Genomic DNA, 6,825 nt, shown 5'->3' on the forward strand with positions numbered 1-6,825 from the left:
TTTAAGACAAGCATCCTTTCTATCTTCGGCTCCACATTAACACTACAAAAATTGATTTGAATCATAAGAAGGCACAATCTTAGACACCGAGTGTCCCGAGGAATGTTTTCTACTACATCTAATCTATCCTTATGTGACATAATGTTTCTCACTTCATCGACATTGTGATTTTGTGATACCTTGGGCCTCAAGAATATCACTTTAATCTCTGTTGATATTGAAATGTAGGTGTGGTCCACACAAATGTTATTATCACATGTTGCATGGCTCATGTTATCTTGGAGTAGACCACACTACGCTAGTTATAAGTTTTGATTATAAATAAATTTTCCATAACTCTTTCTTAACCTAATATATTGGATAATTTTTTCATTAATTGGTATTTAGTCCTTAATCAAACGTCGTTTGAATCATAATTACTCTCCTTCGGTGCTCCCAATGTCATCAACTTTTAATGTGATGGATACAAATGTTCGAGTTTGAAAATGCTAGTAAAGTGAAAAAGATACTCACAAAGCTAATAAATAAAGGACAAATAAATATATGGGATCACTAACCGGGTTGATAGTATCGGTGCTCAAGAACATTGATGCTTCTTGAAACGGTCCACTTCATGATAGCTAGTATTTGAGGGTTATCTTAAATCTTTCCATTAGTTTGGTGTGGTGTTCATGTATTCTACCTCCTCTTTGATGAAGGTGCATTATAATTATTTATAAATGCATAACTTCCTTCTAATATCAACAATACTTTCTTGACATATTGAGATGGTTGTCCAACTTCCTATTGTAGATGAGGATGCATCAAATAAGATGAAAAACCTCCCAAGGAAATGATGAATATATTATATACATGGCTATGAAATATTGAGGGGGCATTGGATAACATAAAGTGCATGGCCATGAACTCATATTTATCTTCATTATTATAATTAGTTCTATGGTCCTATCCTAATTTGGTGGTATACAAACTTGCAATCCAACCACCTAGAGAAAGATACTTTGACTAGAATATTGAACTTGTCCTTAAAATTATTTTTATTCTTTTCTATATCATACACAAACAACCACAACATACTATCCTCCTTATGAAATAAAATGATTATTCTAATGAACATAACTCGACTTTCTCTAATGATTAGTCCCACCTCAAACAATTCATGGGTATGGCGTCCAATGTCCTTTTTGGCTAATACAAATGCTTTAGTGTTGAAAGTTTGGAGGAGTGGCCCTAAGTATTAAATCTAACATGGTCATGATCGTAAAATAAGGGAAGTACCTGGGAATCTCTTTAAACAACTTGCTATGCTGATTTAAAATAGAATAAATATCCATTTGGATTGTAATACACCTATCGACAAACATGCATTGCAATGTTTTCTTTTGTTCAAAAAACACATGATATTGACTTATTGATGTGAGTATGATGCTTTATTTTAATGAACATTTCAAATGCACATAAAAGGTTTAGTCATGAAATTATATACACATTGAAGGTTTACAAACTACATCAGTTATATGTCAATTAAATAACATCTATGAGAGAATTATGGAGTTTCCATATAGCACGTACAATGTGAGAAAATCATGTTAAATACATGCTGATTACATGCCATTGAATGTTAATACATGTAAATTTTTTGACACAAATTTGATATTACAAAACCTATCTCATGTTGTAGAGATATCAATTTTTTGGTGCAAAATTTGACATTGTAAAACTTATTTCATGTCAATGAAAAGTCAATTTTACCATGTGTAAGGCCGCTCAAATTAGGAAAAATATGGATATCAATGCCAAGAAAATGTTTTTAATCCTTTTTTCATATAAAATCAAATATTTTAACCAATGTATACAAGCACTCAATTGAAAAAATAGCGGCTTCTTATTATTGCTAAATCAATGTTTTCTTGACATTAGGAATATTGAATGTTCAACTTTGAATAAACATCACATAAACAATATTCAAGTAGGTCATTTGTGATATGAAATTGACATTTGTAATATTAATTTCACACTAAAAAGTTGCCCCAAATGTGGTAGTGCATGGATTTTCTTTTAAATAGCCAGAACGAGAATATTATATTTATAAAAATATGCATTGTGGACACAACAATTACAACAAAAGGGGTGTTATTCTAGATATTTGACTCACCACATGACTCCTTGGAATGCCCAATGGATCAAAAAGTATGATTTCTTTAATACCTAAAACATTATGCCTATATTCATAAATATGCCAAAAGACTTGCAAAATTTGAGAAAAAATTACAACACGTACTAAGTGACAGGAAGTGGGATTACATCTTTAGGCACTTCACAAAAATTGTTACAAAAATAGAACATGATCAAGAATTATCAAACAACACTCCCAGTAAATCAAAGAAGCTTAGAGAGTTATGGGAGTTGGAGTTTATTTCTTTGTGGTCTTTCCTACCATTTGTTAGAGGGGAGGGAATTGAGCTTTTCTTTAACACTTCTAAAAAGGATGGAGAGGAGGAAGCATTTTCAACCTTTTTTGCAAGAGAAATATCATTTTCGTTCCCTTTCTCCTCTTTTACAAATGTGGCTTCTTTTTCTACCCTTAAGTCCTTGCCTTGAGTTTGTTTAGGGGTTATATAAAGGCATTTTCTAATGGCCTTTGAGAGCCTCGCTCTTGATCCTTCTATACATGTGCACTTATAACATATTTATTAGTGCAATGACATACTTTCTATGTGGTTTTTCATAGATTACCTTTTCATCGTCTGATTTTTCATATACAAATCCATAAACAAAAGATAATTAATGGTTCCTAATGTTTCTATGGGAATTAAATACCTCTTCCTCTTATGATGTTGCCTCTTTCTCCGTGACTAAATTTTCTTGAGATGGAACATCTTTGAGGGGAGGCATGTCATTTTGACCCTTAGAACTTGTGCGTTGGGAGTTGACCAACTAGATCTCTTGGTGCAGTGGATCAAGGATTTCCCTTTCTTCATCTTCTTGATTGAGGGCATCAAAGTTGTTCCTTTCCAACCCTTTTTTCTTGATAGAGGATAATTATTAAAATTTTGTAGCTGATTTAATTGGAGAGGGAGGGATTTTAGGTCCCAATCTATTTCCTCAATATTTTTCATGATTTATTCTGCTTTTGGGCATCTTCTGGAAAAATTTCCATGTTCACAAAAATTCTTACATTTAAATGGTAGTTGATCGTAATCCACTTCCTTATAATGAGTCCAATTATCGAGCTATATATTTATTACGATTGAGAATCCCTTTGGTAAGATCCACTTCTACATAGATCCTAGCAAAAGATTGCATATATTCTCATGGTTTTGTGCAATTGATATAACAACCCATAGAATTTCCATTGTTCCAAAAGGTGTCCTCATTCTAACAATGAAGGGAAATACAACAATTTAACCCAAGCAGGATCAATTGATGAAATATCATTTTTTGGGTTGAAATATGGGCTCCATCTTGTTAGATACAAACCCTGAGGGTCCATAAAATATGGTCCACTTCAAAAAATTATATCTTGATCTCCTCTCTTTTAAAAGAGGAAAGAGAAAATCCCTCTCCCATAAAAGGAAACAAAAAATTATCCTACAATCATGGGTCTCTAGTTTTATCCACCCAGGGATTCAAAGAGCGTGGTGAGGGCCATAAGTCCATAAACTGTCTAATCATGCCTCTCTCCATTAGCCTAAGAGCCATTATGTGGGATTGATTGGCATAAACCACATTTTTTGGGACATCAATTCAATTTCTTCATAAATCAGGCTAGCTTGGAGCGTTGGAACCTCAGACTACTGACAACTAGTGCAATGAAACCATCATTATCAGGATCAGGTGGAGGCGGCAAAGAATCAAACCCCTCTAGAACCTAAAACCATCAGCTAGGTGACTAAGGTTTTTTCTGTTGTTCCCTGAATGCTCTTCGAAACTCTCCAATTATTACTTTAATTTTTTGAAGAAAGGAAAACTAACAATAATGAAATCTACTAAAACTTGATTTAATACATTAAAAATTTGTAATTATAATATATGTAAATTTAAGAAAATAATAAATTTAACATATATGGATGCATCTAAATAAAACATTATATTGCTAATTCCTTTACTATGTGATTTCTATTTCTATACTCTTATCATTGTTATTGTTTTAACTCTTACAAAAAGAACAATAGTAGAGGGGTCACTAGCAGAGAAAAAAGTGATAACTAATTTATTATTCTATGTTAACAATATTCCATGTGTTCTATGTACTTGATACTTATTTTGTTTTCTATTTACATATTTTGGGAGAGAAAAAAAGAGAATCATTTGTCTAATCTAATTATCTTTTTATATAAATTTTCAAACATAATAAATATTTAATTTTGTTCATTGACATTCTCAATTTGGCATATTTTAGCATGTTATTATAAGTTAAGAGAAATCTCTTTATGCTTCTCCAATCACTAAAATCATATGGGTCAATACTTTAGGGAGAAGTACCACCAATAACAATAGATATTATTGTTTCAAATCCAAACCCATGTCAAGATGCAGAGGTAAAGGGTCTCCAATCTTATGAACTATGATAACTTTACCTTGCTAGACTATGAGTTATGATAACTTTGCATTGTTGGGCTATGAGCTATGATAACTCTAGATGTTTAGGTAATAGCTCTAATAGGTTGTGGACCTTAGAGATATTAAGAATTCCACAAAACTCAAATTTACTGCATCACTTAGCCATAACTATGAAATTCATTAGGATTTTTTAGAGGCTTACTCACTTAGTTTGTGGGCCTTAGAGGTTCTTGGACTGTTTATGATTGTGTGTCTTTACTTATTTATTTTTGTGAAATTTTATAAATGTATAGTAGCTTACATATTTTAATTGTAGCATGAAATCAACCTTCAACAAGTAGCTATGTCATTTTTTTTTCAAACTACCAATATTAGGTCATGGTGATAAGGTAGAGGTCATGGGCCTTAGAGATCTTAATAAGTCCTCAAAAATCAAATTTATTCCATCACTTAACCATAACTATGACATTCATTAGAATATTTTAGGGAATTATTTCCTTAGCTTGCGGCCTTAGAGCTTATGGGATGTTGGAGGGGCTAGTCGACTTAGTTTACTAGCCTCGTCGAGTCAACTAATCCAACCGCGTTTTGGCATGTACTTTAACTTGGTTGACTCCTTGTCAAGTTGGTTGACTAAGTCAGTTAGTTGGTATAAGTATTGTAATTGTCTAAAGGAAATATAAATATGTATGTACTTGGCACTATGAGGTTGTTGTTGGTTGTTGATATATATAATATATGGGTGTTTTTTCTAGGTCTCCACTACTTTTGTTATCTCTTTTCTCCTTTGTTCATTATGTATATTGTTGTATAAGATTTCTAGTGTATAGACTTTTGGTAACTAATGAATGGTATTCCTTAGATTACAGCATTAGTTCCATTGTCAATAGTTTTTGGACCCGCAGAGTACATCTAATATGTGTATCTAAATGATGAGCTTAGAAGAGATATATGAGTGGTGGCAGAGAAAAATTAATAAATACTTGAAGAACTATGCCCAAAAAGACCAACTATCACTGGCAGAAGTGAGGTTGCACTTCTTTACATAAACTCGAGAAAAATTCATTAAATCAATCCCCTCATAATAAAGAAGTATATTGACCATCCATCTAATGCGTCAACATAACATTGATGTGTGATTTATGTTGAATAAGATTTCTAGTGTATAGACTTTTGGTAACTAATGAATGGTATTCCTTAGATTACAGCATTAGTTCCATTGTCAATAGTTTTTGGACCCGAGTACATCTAATATGTGTATCTAAATGATGAGCTTAGAAGAGATATATGAGTGGTGGCAGAGAAAAATTAATAAATACTTGAAGAACTATGCCCAAAAAGACCAACTATCACTGGCAGAAGTGAGGTTGCACTTCTTTACATAAACTCGAGAAAAATTCATTAAATCAATCCCCTCATAATTAAAGAAGTATATTGACCATCCATCTAATGCGTCAACATAACATTGATGTGTGATTTATGTTGAAATTAACAAACAGGGAACAAACAAATTTGCACAAATGCATCAAAAAATTACTTAGAGATATTTGTGAGGAGAAATTGATTGAAGAACACAATACAATCGATAAAATCAAGGAAATTTTTCACAACGATTTCCACGAGGGATTTTTCTACACTATACCCACCTTGTTACAAAAATTTCTCCTTGACATGATTGTCAGAAATATCATCGAATACAATGCCCCTTTAGAGCCATTATTGAAGTATGACCAAGATAAGCACCAAACCAATTGGGAAAACTTTCTCGATGCTCGTTGTAAAGAAACCAAAGAAGAATGGGATTACTTTTTGAGAAAATGAAGTTGTTCATTGAAAATTTAGGAGCCAATCAAAACAAGATTTCCAACTTAATGAGAACTGTAACCTCAAAACGGAAACCTTAGCCCAAAAATCCCCTATTTTTTGCAGGGAAACAAAAAAACAAAAAAAAAAAAAAAAAAAACCCTGAAAATGAAAAGTGTTGATGTTTCATCAACACTTCTTCTTTGGTTAAAATTTAATTTTTTTTAGAAATGGCATTAAAAACCAGAAATTTTGTGCAATAAGCATGAAAAACATCCCCCAGGAGAACATCCAAGCCAAACAAATTCTGAAGGAAATGTCAGACATGTTGAATCATACATTTACTATTTATGTTGAAATTGTTCACCACATGAAGTTTGAAACTAAGGATTCACCTCACTACGAGATTCTCAATCGCAGGATAGCAAAGACTCAAGAAGGGAATCTCAGCAAACCCCC

Source organism: Pinus tabuliformis, chromosome 5_1, assembly GCF_031772625.1.
Source record: "Pinus tabuliformis cultivar Carrire ecotype Pingquan chromosome 5_1, CPIR1, whole genome shotgun sequence".
NCBI classification, from domain to species: Eukaryota; Viridiplantae; Streptophyta; class Pinopsida; order Pinales; family Pinaceae; genus Pinus; species Pinus tabuliformis.